Consider the following 13,829-nt stretch of genomic DNA (forward strand, 5'->3'; position numbering starts at 1 on the left):
GTGTTTTTGCCACTTCTTAACAGATATGAGACTCTTTCTCTCCACTCAATTCCCAGTTTCCAAATAGGTCAGGTTCCAAATATTTATGTGTGTGAGCTGGGAAAGTAATCCTTCAAAATGTACATGAGCTTTTGTAGGTTTTTGAGGCCTGAAACCCAACCACAAAGAAAGTTGATGCTATGGGAAAATGGACCCTGAACTAAGATTCAAGACTCTCAAGCATACATTTCCCCACCCCAGCTTCACACCTAAAGCCACAGCTACTGCAGAGAGAACATGGCGGGGTTCAGAAGGACCCCTTCCCTACTTTGAATCCCTAACAGCTAATGAAAGGAAGCCCTGAATGTTCTGGTTATCTACTGTTCTATAACAAGCCACACTCCAAATTAGAGACCATACATAAATTGAACACAAAAATCACTCTGCTATATCTCATGATTTTGGGGGTCAGGAGTTAGGGTAATTTTCTACTGAGCAATTCTTCCACTCACTTGAAGTCTACTGGGATCACTTGTGTCTGGTAGCTTGGTTCCTTACATTCTGAAAAAACCCCGAGGGCTTCACTCATGTGCCTGAAACCTTAGCAAGAATAGCTGCAAGGCTGCACTCAGCAGGGGGCCCCCTCTGTCTCCACGGAGTCGCAGAGCTCCCAGCTATCGGGTTCCAATAGGGTAGCTGGACTTTTCACATGGCACCTCAGGACTCCAAGAGAATAAAGTAGAAGCTGCCTATCTTTTCAAATGCCAAGCCCAAACTGGCAGAGAATTTCTTCCATCATATTCTATTTGCCAAATCGGCACAGGCCAGCCCAGATTCAATGGGAGAAGAAACAGCTCTTCACCTTTCCAAGGGAAGAATGTCAAAACTTTACAGCCATTTTTAATCCATTACAGTGTTCTCCTAGGACTCTTAACAGGGCTACACTGTCAACTTTGAGGTCCTTTCTTGTTTTCATGTTCAAACAACTTTTAAAATCTACTGCTACAAATTTCTTCAGGTGAGTTCAATAAACCTTTATTTATGCCTTACTCACTGGGAGAGAATAACAGGCCAGGAGAAATGCCCTGGCCTGGAAATGTGACAAGCAAGGCAGACTGATCATTTCTGTCCTTATGCAGATTAACTTCTGATAGACAATATAAGAAAGTAAAAGGCAATTATACCTCCTGATAATTTCTATGACAAGGCATTTGAGCATGGAACATGTTCTAGAAGAGGTGATATTAAAGGGTGACCTAAATGAGAAGTAAGAGCTAGCCAGACCAAGAGGGGAAGAGTATTCAAAGCAAACAGAAAAATTTGCAAAGGACTGAAGTTTTTATAGACAGCAGTCTCTTTCTAGAATAAACTTGAAAAGGGGTAGGAGTATATAAAGAAAGAAGTAGTGGAAAGAGAAGGCTGGAGAAGTAATCAGGAGTCAAATCAAGAAAAGTCTTATAATCACTTCAAGAAATCAGGACTTTATTCTTAATGTGGGATCCCAAGACTGATGGAGAGCTGAAGGACATAAGCAGAGAAAAGACATAATTAGATTTGTATTTCTAGTAGATTACCTGGCTGCAGTAAGAGGAAGGCATGATTATAAAGCAGGAGGCAAGGAGAGTATTAAGCCAACTGTGCAATGATGTTAGTAAAAGGTCATGGTGGCCTGAAAAGGGAAGTGGCAGTTACTATAGAAAAATGTTGGCAGGAGTTTTAAAAACAATCCAGGTCAAATCAACTGGACTTTGTGAATGGATGTAGATGGTGAGAGAGATGAAAGAGGAAAGGCTGCCACTCAACTAACGATTAAAGTTCTGGTGAAGACTGATGAAGTCAATGCACTGAGGAAGAGAACACAGGAGAAGGCTCAGGTTTGGACACAGGAGCGAGTGTATTTTAAATGCATTGAATTTGAGGTACCAATGAGACATCTGGTAGCCACCCAAGTGGCTCAGCAATGAAGAATCTGCCTGCCAATGCAGGAGACCCAGGTTTGATCTCTGAGTCGAGAAGATCCCCTGGAAAAGGAAATGGCAACCCACTCCAGTATTCTTGAATAGGAAATGCCGTGGACAGAGAAGCTTGGTGGTCTTCAGTCCATGGGGTCACTTAGCAACTAAACAACAACAATGAGACATCCACATAGAGATGTACTATATATGCTGAGAAGAAATCCTTCAAAGGAGGCTGAAAGGGCATGGCCAGAGTTAAAGAAAAGGGTCATGACACAGAAGCCAACAAGAGTCAATGTTCAAGAAAGAGTGAGTGGAGTGGTCAGTAGATTCAAATGCAATCTCCACGCACCAGGCACTGAGCTAGAAAAAGGAACCCCAAAAGACTAAGATGGTCTTCCTGCCCTTGGAAACACTATTGTGTTATTTCCTTATATTTAATCCCTACCTTGGCTCCCTTGGCACTGAGATTTTTATCTTCTTCTCCACAGTTCTTCTGAATCTGGAGTCCTGGGTCCAAATCCCAGTTTGTATAGCATAATACCTAGTCATGCTAACTTACTACTTCTTACAAAATATTATCAATGTGGTTATTGACTCCCCATTGCTAAAAATTTTCTATATTTCTTTCCCTACTTGGTCAGAATCTGTGGTTTCCATGCCCCTGTTATGATTTGGTTCATTTTGTTTCTGAGTGCCAAGATCAACTCTCCTTGCTGCCCCAACCCAGCATGAGTTGCCTGTTCTAACGCATACATGGAATGACCTGAAAATGAATATTCATAAGTCACAGATGATCTGTATTCTAAAAGATAAGAGTTCAAGAGGAGTCTCAAGACTCGTTTTCAGCCAACAGTTTTCTCTTCCTTGTAACTCTGGCAGTTCTATTGTGTGTTCCCTTAAGAAGGGTACTGTGAAATGTCTTACTTTTTTCAGAGGACATTTATCAACAGGATATTGACCCTGAAGTATCATTGGACAGGCAGATTTTATTTGATACTGGAGTTTTCAGCCTTTCCTCCTGTTATATCCTATATGTTAGACTCCCCATAGGGTGGGGAAATCAGGGCAGACCGTGGAATCATCTGTTCCTTGGTACTGCAATATCACCTGGCAGATGGAACCTTATGGCTGAGCTTTGGAGGAAAGTATTCTCTCCTGCCATTGGCAGGAATTTAGGGCAGCTTCTTTCTGGCTCATAAAGTTGTCCTTTGTAAACACTATAATTTTGGCTCTCTAGTCCTTTCTCAATTTTCCATGCTAAAAGGAGCTGAGCCTTGGCATACATAATACACAATATACTACTTGGATAATAATTGGGAGCATATTATAAAGGATGATTTTTTGTAATAGATGTAATTTTTTTCACCTATGCTTTGCCTGGACTGGTATGACATGGGCACACAGCCACTGCCGGCAGTTTTATGGGGAGAGGAGAGGGCATTGAGCAAAAGCTGGGCTATGATTTTTTAATGTGTGGTGAAAAATTCACATGTAGTTTACAAAGTGCTGATGCTGCATTTAACCCAATAATGCACAGGGAATTAAAGTGCAATTCAACATACATCAAATGTTTCAGAAGATTAGAGTCATATCATACAGGAAGGTTACCTTCAAAGGAGTAGCCTATAAACCCAAATTTTCATATAGTCAGAATTATTTATTTGCAGAGACATGGGTGGACCTAGAGACTGTTGTACAGAATGAAGTAAGTCAGAAAGAGAATAGCAAATATTATATATTAACACATATATGTGGAATCTAGAAAATGGTACAGATGAACCTATTTGCAAAGCAGAAATAGAGACACAGACATTGAGAATAAACATATGGATACCAAGGGGGGAAAGGGAGGAGTGTGGGATGAACTGGGAGACTGGGATTGACATATATACTCTATTGATACTATATATAAAATAGGTAACTAATGAGAACCTGCTATAGAGCACAGAGAACTCTCCTCAGTGCTCTGTGGTGACTTAAATGGAAAGGAAATCCAAAGCAGAGGGGATGTATGTATACATATAGCTGATTCATTTTGCTGTACAGCAGAAACTAACACCACACTGTAAAGCAACTATACCCCAATAAAAAATTTAAAAGCATTATTAAAAATTTTAAATCTTGACAATATTTCACACATTTGGTTTGAATGTATGTTTAATAAATTCAGAATGGGCACTTTTTTTTTTTAAGAGTTATTATAGATTAGTATTCCTCTGGTAATCTAGATTATATTCCAGCACTTGAATTCTCATAGTTAGCTTGAATTTCCAGATATTGATCAAAAGTAGAATCTTTTCTTCCTTAAAAAACTAGGAATAAATCTACCATATGACCCAACAATGCCACTACCTGAGAAAGCTAAGAAAGCCACGATTCTAAAAGACCTATGTACCTCAGTGTTCATTGCAGCACTGTTTACAATAGTCAGGATATGGAAGGAACCTAGATGTCCATCTACAGATGAAAGGATAAAGAAGTTGTGGTGTGTGTGTGGGTGCTAAGTCACTTTAGTCACGTCTGACTCTTTGTGACTGTAGCCCACCAGGCTTCTCTGTCCATGGGATCCTCCAGGCAAGAATACTGGAGTGGGTTGCCATGCCCTCTTCCAGGGGATATCCCAAATCCAAGGATCAAACCTGCATCTCCTGCATTTCCTGCATTGCAAGCAGATTCTTAACTGCTGAGCCGAGAGGGAAGCCCCAAAGAAGATGTGGTGCATATATGCAGTGGAATATTACTCAGCCATAAAATAGGATGAATTTGAGTCAGATCTAGTGAGGTGGATAAACGTAGAGACTGTTATACAGAGTGAAATAATTCAGAAAGAGAAAAACAAATATCATATATTAATGCACATATATGGAATCCAGAAAAATAGTACTGATGAACCTATTTGGAAGGAAGGACTGGAGATACAGATGTAGAGAGAAGACTTGTGGACACAGTTGGGGAAGGAGAGAGTGGGATGAACAGAGAAAACAGCATCGACATATATATACTATTATGTGTAAAATAGATAGCTGGTGAGAAATTGCTATACATTAATAACACAAGGAGCTGAACCTAGCACTCTGTGATTACCTAGAGGGAATAGGATTCTCTCCCTCTGTCCCCAGAGGGAGAGAATATATAATTATGGCTGATTTATATTGTTGTGTGGCAAAAACCAACACAAGATTGTAAAGAAATTTTTCTCCAATTAAAAAATAAATTTTATGAGGTCACCATCACCCTAATTCCAAAACCAGACAAAGATGCCACAAAAAAAGAAAACTACAGGCCAATATCACTGATGAACATAGATGCAAAAATCCTTAACAAAATTCTAACAAAAAGAATCCAACAACATATTAAAAAGATCATATATCATGACCAAGTGGGCTTTATCCCAGGAATGCAAGGATTCTTTAATATCTGCAAATCAATCAATGTAATACACCACATTAACAAATTGAAAGATAAAAACCATATGATTATCTCAAGAGATGCAGAAAAAGCCTTTGACAAAATTCAACATCCATTTATGATAAAAATCCTCCAAAAAGCAGGAATAGAAGGAACATACCTCAACATAATAAAAGCTATATATGACAAACCCACAGTAAACATTATCCTCAATGGTGAAAAATTGAAAGCATTTCCCCTAATGTCAGGAACAAGGTAAGGGTGCCCACTCTCACCACTACTATTCAACATAGTTTTGGAAGTTTTGGCCACAGCAATCAGAGCAGAAAAAGAAATAAAAGGAATCCAGGTAGGAAAAGAAGAAGTAAAACTCTCACTGTTTGCAGATGACATGATCCTCTACATAGAAAACCCTAAAGACTCCACCAGAAAATTACTAGAGCTAATCAATGAATATAGTAAAGTTGCAGGATATAAAATTAACACACAGAAATCCCTTGCATTCCTATACACCAACAACGAGAAAACAGAAAGAGAAATTAAGGAAACAATTCCATTCACCATTGCAACAAAAAGAATAAAATACTTAGGAATAGATCTACCTAAAGAAACAAAAGAGCTATATATAGAAAACTATAAAACACTGATGAAAGAAATCAAAAAGGACACAAATAGAGAAATATACCGTGTTCATGGATCGGAAGAATCAATATAGTGAAAATGAGTATACTACCCAAAGCAATCTATAGATTCAATGCAATCCCTATTAAGCTACCAACGGTATTTTTCACAGAACTATAACAAACAATTTCACAATTTGTATGGAAATATAAAAAACCTCGAATAGCCAAAGCAATCTTGAGAAAGAAGAAGGGAACAGGAGGAATCAACCTGCCTGACTTCAGGCTCTACTACAAAGCCACAGTCATCAAGACAGTATGGTACTGGCACAAAGACAGAAATATAGATCAATGGAACAAAATAGAAAGACCAGAGATAAATCCATGCACCTATGGACACCTTATCTTCGACAAAGGAGGCAAGAATATACAATGGAGAAAAGACAATTTCTTTAACAAGTGGTCCTGGGAAAACTGGTCAACCACTTGTAAAAGAATGAAACTAGAACACTTTCTAACACCATACATAAAAATAAACTCAAAATGGATTAAAGATCTAAATGTAAGACCAGAAACTATAAAAGTCCTGGAGGAAAACATAGGCAAAACACTCTCTGACATAAATCACAGCAGGATCATCTATGACCCACCTTCCAGAATATTGGAAATAAAAGCAAAAATAAACAAATGGGACCTCATTAAAATTAAAAGCTCTTGCACAACAAAGGAAACTATAAACAAGGTGAAAAGACAGCCTTCAGAATGGGAGAAAATAATAGCAAACGAAGCAACAGACAAACAATTAATCTCAAAAATATACAAGCAACTCCTGCAGCTCAATTCCAGAAAAATAAATGACCCAATCAAAAAGTGGGTCAAAGAAGTAAACAGACATTTCTCCAAAGAAGACATACAGATGGCTAACAGACACATGAAAAGATGCTCAACATCACTCATTAATAGAGAAATGCAAATCAAAACCACAACGAGGTACCATTTCACGCCAATCAGAATGGCTGCTATCCAAAAATCTACAAGCAATAAATGCTGGAGAGGGTGTGGAGAAAAGGGAACCCTCTTACACTGTTGGTGGGAATGCAAACTAGTACAGCCACTATGGAGAACAGTGTGAAGATTCCTTAAAAAACTGGGAATAGAATTGCCATATGACCCAGCAATCCCACTGCTGGGCATACACACCGAGGAAACCAGAATTGAAAGAGACGCGTGTACCCCAATATTCATCACAGCACTGTTTATAATAGCCAGGACATGGAAGCAACCTAGATGTTCATCAGCAGACGAATGGATAAGGAAGCTGTGGTACATATACACAATGGAATATTACTCAGCCATTAAAAAGAATACATCTGAATCAGTTCTATTGAGATGGATGAAACTGGAGCCCATTATCCAGAGTGAAGTAAGCCAGAAAGAAAAACATCAGTTCAGTATACTAATGCATACATATGGAATTTGAAAAATGGTAACGATAACCCTATATGCGAGACAGAAAAAGAGACACAGATGCATAGAACAGTCTTATGGACTCTGTGGGAGAAGGTGAGGGTGGGACGATCTGAGAGAATAGCATTGAAACATGTATATTATCATATGTGAAACAGAATGCCAGTCCAGGTTCAATGCATGAGACAAGTGCTCAGGGCTGGTGCAATGGGATGACCCGGAGTGATGGGATGGGGAGGGAGGTGGGAGGGGGGTTCAGGATGGGGAACACATGTAAACCAATGGCTGATTCATGTCCATGTATGGCAAAAAACCACTACAATATTGTAAAGTAATTAGCCTCCAACTAAAATAAATAAATTAATTTAAAAAAATAAAAATAAATAAATAAATAATTTTTTTTTAAAGTAGAATTTTTTCTTAAGATTTAAATCTTAGAATAAAATTAGCCAGGCAACAAATCTGTACAACTTGAGATACACATAACCTAACACTCAGTGGGAGGTCAGGAAGGCTCCAAACATGCTCCCTTTCCAGAAGACATACACAGGAGTTTCTTCTACCCTGAGAACACAGTTCAAGGATCTCATCAAGTCCTGTCCTAGCATTTCTCACTGATGGAGGAATAATCATAGTTATGCTTATGCTGCTTCCATCTGGCTTGCTGGTCAAGGAATGCCCTGTATCAAGGAGTTAGCACAGAAGTCCCAGTTCAAAATGCTAGTACTACATGGTTGGAAACAATTGTCAGTTAAGTGAACCTGATTTGAACTGAAGCACAGTCTACACGGTAAAAGCTCAGACAGTAAAGAATCTGCCTGCAATGCAGAAGATTCAGGTTCAATCCCTGGGTTGAGAAGATCTCCTGGAGAAGAGAATGGCTACTCACTCCAGTATCTTGCCTGGGGAATCCCATGGACAGAGAAGCCTGGTAGGCCACAGTCCACAGAGTTGCAAAGAGTCCAACATGACTGAGCACCTAACACTTTCTTCACTTCTTTTCTTCATGATCTACATAGGCTTCCTCAGTGGCTCAGTGATAAAGAATCCACCTGCTAATCTAGGAGACAGGTGAGACACGGGTTCTATCTCTGGGTTGGGAAGATTCCCTGGAGTAGGAAATGGCAACCTGCTCCAGTATTCTTGCCCAGAAAACCCCATGAGTAGAGAAGCATGGCAAGGTACAGTCAATGGAGTTACAAAAAGTCAGACACCACTAAGTAAGAGCATGATAGTCTGCATAATATGCATAATTTTGTAAATAATGTGCATGCTTTCTCAGTCACATCTGACTCTTTTTCAACCCCATGGATTGCAGCCCACCAGGTTTCTCTGTCCATGGGATTTTCCAGGCAAGAATACTAGAGCAAGTTGCCATTTCTTATACCAGGGAATCTTCCCAACCCAGGGATCAAACCCACATCTTTTGCAGCTTCTGCATTGGCAAGTGGATTCTTTACCACTTAGGAAGCCCTTTGTAAAATAATGGAATGCCCTATATAGTTTCACTAAATATGTCATGTTCCATTAAGATAGACCATGTTTGTGTGCTCAGTCATGTCTGACTCTTTGCAATCCCGTGGACTATAGGCTGCCAGGCCCCTCTGTCCATGGGCTTTTCCAGGCAAGAATATTGGAGTGGATTTCCATCCAAGGAGCCAATCTAGATCTACTTCACAGCTTGAGTGAATTTTGGTTTATCAATTTATAAAGTGAAAGGAGTTTGCTTCAAATTGATGCTAACAAGAGCCACAGAAAATATCTCTGATATATCTCTTTTGTGGTAGGTCATTAAAAAGAAAAACATGATACAGTTCAGAGAAGCTCCTCCTTAATTCATAGATCCCTGTGACTCCAGCAGTATAGTAAGATTATTTCTCCTTAACTTATAGTCCTTAATTTTCAGGGCAAAACATTCAGTTTTAAGATCTTTCATTTTCCTATTGAACCTCAGTAGTATTTTAGATCTTTCAACAGATAATGCCAATCAGATAATGAACTAGAATAATTTAATCTATACTTTTGTTTTGCTGCTGGTGCTTGAGGCAGAATGGCATAGTGGGGAAGTGTGGGCTTTAAGACAGACAAGTGGGGATGTGAAACATCATGCTTTCATTTAAGGTCTATGTGACTCTGGGCAGTTCTCTTTGCCTCTCTAAGCTCCAGTATCTCTATCTGTAAACAGGGGTTAATAATATCTCTTTCAAAGACTGCTGTGAAGAAAACATACTGTATTTTAAGTTGCTGATATCAACTAAACCAGTAGTTCTCAAACCAAATTTTGCATGAGAATTACTTTAGGATCTTGATAAAATTAGCAGTCCATTCAGTGTCTCTGATTCAACAGGTCTGGTGAGGAGTCTGAGAACCCACATCTATTAACAAACACCTCAACTGATTGTTTCAAAGTTCCAAAGAGCATTCCTTGAAAAACACTATATTAAACTGTTTTTTTTTTTTAATTAAAGTTCCTTGTAGCCCAGATGGTAAAGAATCTGTCGTAACACAGGAGACCTTGGTTCGAACCCTGGGTCAGGAAGATCCCCTGGAGAAGGGAATGGTAACCCACTCCAGTATTCTTGCCTGGAGAATCCCATGGACAGAGGACCCTGACAGGCTACAGTCTGTGGGATCACAGAGTCGGACACCACTAGCAACTAACACTACTACTACTATAGTTGATTTACAATGTTGGGTTAGATTCAGGTGTACAGAATGTAGTTGCAAAAATTCCTAACAAAAGTATTAGCAAACTAAACTAAACACAAAAAAGATCATATATCATGATCACACTGGACTCATCCCACGGTCACAAGGATGGTCCAATGTGATATACCACATCAACAAAAGAAAAGACAAAAACCACATAATCATCTCAATAGATGCAAAGAAAGTAGTTGATAAAATTCAAAATCCATTCATGGTAACAACTCTCATCAAAGTGTGTACAGAGGGAACATATCTCAACATAATAAAAGCTATTTATGACAAACTCATAGCCAACATAATCCCCAGTGGTGAAAAGCTATTAATAAAAGACTTCCCACTAACATCTGGAACAAGACAAGGATGCCCACTCTACCACTTCTCTTCAACACAGTATTGGAAGTCCTAGCCATGGAAACCAGATAAGACAAAGAAACAAAATGTATCCAAATTGGAAAGGAAGAGGTAAGATCGTTATTACATCCAAATGACATTAGACCCTTTTAATAGATGCTAGTGCCTTTCCTTCCCTTCCAGTAAACCATACCTAGCAATATATAAGATTTGGATTTTGGAATCAGACATTGTCCGCAACCAGCAGTTATTTCAGAAATTTGCTAATGGTCTCAAAGCCCCAACTCTACTCTGCTGTCAGTAAAAAACCTCACACTGCTAATAGTCCGAGAAAACAGAAACCATCAGATGGGAACCGTATCCAGCCTACAAACTGACCCCTTTTTCATTCATCCAGTCAATGAATATTTATTGAAAGCCTGATTTACACCAGGCACAATTCTAAGGCAGCTGTCAGCAAACTGCGGCTGGTGAGCCAAATCTCGTCTGCTGCCTATATTTGTAAATAAAGTTTTATTGGAACAGGGTCATGTTCATTTGTGTACACATTATCTAGAGTTGCTTTTGTGCTTTAATAGCAGAGTTGAATGGAAACAATGGCAGACTTTATTTTGGGGGGCTCCAAAATCACTGCAGATGGTGACTGCAGCCGTGAAATTAAAAGACGCTTGCTCCTTGGAAGAAAAGCTATGACCAACCTAGACAGCATGTTAAAAAGCAGAGACATTACTTTGCCAACAAAGGTCCATCTACTCAAAGCTATCATTTTTCCAGTAGTCATGTATGGATGTGAGAGTTGGACTATAAAGAAAGGTGAGTGCGAAGAATTGATGCTTTTGAACTGTGGTGTTGGAGAAGACTCTTGAGAGTCCCTTGGATTGCAAGAAGATCCGACCAGTCCATGCTAAAGGAAATCAGTCCTGAATATTCATTGGAAGGACTGATGCTGAAGCTGAAACTCCAATACTTTGGCCACCTGATGTGAAGAACTGACTCATTTGAAAAGACCCTGATGCTGGGAAAGATTGAAGGCAGGAGGACAAGGGGATGACAGAGGAGGAGATAGTTGGATGGCATTACTCAATGGACATGAGTTTGAGCAAGCTCCGGGAGTTGGTGATGGACAGGGAACCCTGGCTGCTGCAGTCCACGGGGTCACAAACAGTCAAACATGACTGAGCAACTAAACTGAAATGAGCAGAGTTGAAGAGTTTTAACAAAGACTTTATTACTCTCAAGGCTTAAATTATTTACTCTCTGGCCTTTTTAGAAAAAGTTTGCTGACTGTTCTAGAGATGGGTTTTTAGATATGACTTTCCTTATTAGTCCATTATTTCTTACTTGATGTTCCTAAACATCTGGCATTTCCCCTTCACGTCAAGAAGTCTCAACAGTGCAACCTCTGAAATTTCCTATTCTACTTCGTAGTCAGTAAGAAAGTACATTAAAAAACACAGTGTTTTGAAGGAAAATTTCAGAGTTCACTATTAATTTCACCAGATCATAACTTAAGTAAATATGGAATTTCATCAGTTTGGATTCTTTACATCACAGACTAACTTTGGCTCATGTAAACAGAACATGGAATCTGTTAGAGGTATACTTAGTAGCTAAAATTCTGAATAAGCCAGAATTCCAGAGAATTAAGTCAGGAACAGGGCAAACTCTTCCATAAGCTATAGGAATTTCTTAACTATGGGGTCCATGTATCAAGGTAATGAATGCCTGGATTGGTATATCCTTCTATGTATCATTCCCCTCAAAATGTAATTCCTAGAGGAAAGTGTCACATCAGCTTATATTAGATAAATTTCCATCTCCTAGCGGTAGACAGCTTACCTCGAATTCCTTCCCATCAGGAGTGCCTGTGACAGCAAGGAGGAAATTTTCCTGAAGAGACTGTGCAGTGCTATTAAGAAAGGGTTATAATTTAAGTAGACAAGTAAATATCAAATGCCCAACATATGTTCTTTGAGAAAGGAGAAGTGGAAGCTCAAATTATGCTTTCAAAATCTACCTTAGGCTTGGATTGAAAAGGTGATAAGAGATCTGAAATGAGGCATTTTTCAAAAAAGTTACATTTTACATCAAAATCATGCCAGATTTCATTTAAATAGTGACTGTTTCATCTTTATTTTTCCAGAATTTCTTCTCACCTACTTCTTGTAATCTCCAGGTGATGGAGTGACTCAGATCAAGTGGCAGTAAAGCACCCGCTTGCAATCCAGGAGACAAAAGAGATGCGGGTTCGATCCCTGGGTCAGGAAGATCCCCTGGCGGAGGAAATGGCAACCCACCTCAGTATTCTTGCCTGGAAAATTCCATGGACAGTGGAGCCTGGCAGGCTACATCCATAGGGTTGCAAAGAGTCGGACACGACTGAAGCAACTAAGCACACACATGCACTGTACCATGAGCCTGCCTCTGTGTTCATAACATTATCCCATCTCTTCATCCCAGTTGAGTCCTAGAAGGCATGGGTGGTTGCTGAGTATTGATAATGTGTATTTACTGCCTACATTTTCCTCCTAATTCCTCTTTTGCCCAAGATAAAAGAGCACAAGCTCGGGATGTTAATGGAGCCAATAGCCAAGTTTGCTTTTAATTTATTAAACAAACAGTTAATTCCTTAATATGTGCCAGATACTGTCCTAAGACCTTTGCAAATATTAATTTGTTAAGAACATTGAGAAGTAAGTACTATAATTAACACATTTTGTAGGTGATGAAACTGAATACAAGAAACGTTAAGTAACTTAACATCTTCCCTGAGGTTACACAGCTGGGTAAGCAACAGAACCAGTGTTTTAATCCAGGCAGTATGGCTCCAAAATATTTCCCCCGAAACCATGCTCCCACCCAAACTTTGTAAAACTAACTAAGCCACAAAGCTATTGGAGACAATACATTGAACTCATTAGCAACTAAAGATCATGAACAGTTTAATTCTCTTGGGTCCAGCTTTGTGGCATTTCAAGTAACAAAGCTGCAGCAAACAAACAATCACCCTCATCTTCTAATGACCAATGTCTACCTAATGCTTTACTCAGTTAAATGATTCTAGCACCTATTGTTCTGTGTCTCAGTTGTTTCATTTATTTGTTTATTTCTACAACAAGCATGTACAGAAAGTATTGTATCCAGGCAGCTCTCAAGGTGTTGGGGATAAAAAGAGGCATATGTCTGTGATGTGGAGGGGTACCTACTCTGTATCTGAAGGGGTCAAAAGGAAGCTATTGTAGGAGAGACCTATAGACTCCATGGAAACTGACCATGTAGGGAGGAGGTGGTGACTAGTGGAGAGCAGCCTCCTAGAGTGGGAAGCTTGTGCCTAGAC

General features: G+C 39.3%; 1 long non-coding RNA gene across 1 annotated transcript; it reads left to right on the plus strand.

Annotated features, from left to right (window-relative positions):
• The first annotated feature begins 12,121 nt into the window (after positions 1-12,121).
• On the plus strand, positions 12,122-13,563 carry LOC145516500 (uncharacterized). Its single transcript, XR_014061428.1, has 2 exons — positions 12,122-12,206; positions 12,669-13,563. It is a non-coding gene; the product is annotated as an uncharacterized LOC145516500 (long non-coding RNA).
• The last annotated feature ends 266 nt before the right edge of the window (positions 13,564-13,829 follow it).

This window comes from Giraffa tippelskirchi, chromosome 8 (genome assembly GCF_054371585.1).
Source record: "Giraffa tippelskirchi isolate mGirTip1 chromosome 8, T2T-mGirTip1v1.2.pri, whole genome shotgun sequence".
NCBI classification, from domain to species: Eukaryota; Metazoa; Chordata; class Mammalia; order Artiodactyla; family Giraffidae; genus Giraffa; species Giraffa tippelskirchi.